Here is a 309-nt window from a genome sequence, read left to right on the forward strand (position 1 = left end):
CAAAAGAAATTTGGGACACTTTACAAGTGACTCACGAAGGCACCAGCGAAATCAAGCGCGCTAGATTGAATGCGCTAACCCACGAGTTTGAATTATTTCCCATGTTACCTAGCGAATCAATCAGTGATATGCAAAAGCGATTTACTCATATTGTGAATCATTTAGTTGCTCTAGATAAATCTTTTGCCAGAGGAGAATTAACTAATAAAGTTTTACGTTGTCTTGACAGGAAATGGCAACCAAAAGTGACTGCAATTGTGGAATCCAAAGACTTGGACTCTATGCCTCTAGCTACATTATTTGGAAAGC

This window comes from Lupinus angustifolius, chromosome LG14, assembly GCF_001865875.1.
Source record: "Lupinus angustifolius cultivar Tanjil chromosome LG14, LupAngTanjil_v1.0, whole genome shotgun sequence".
NCBI lineage: Eukaryota > Viridiplantae > Streptophyta > Magnoliopsida > Fabales > Fabaceae > Lupinus > Lupinus angustifolius.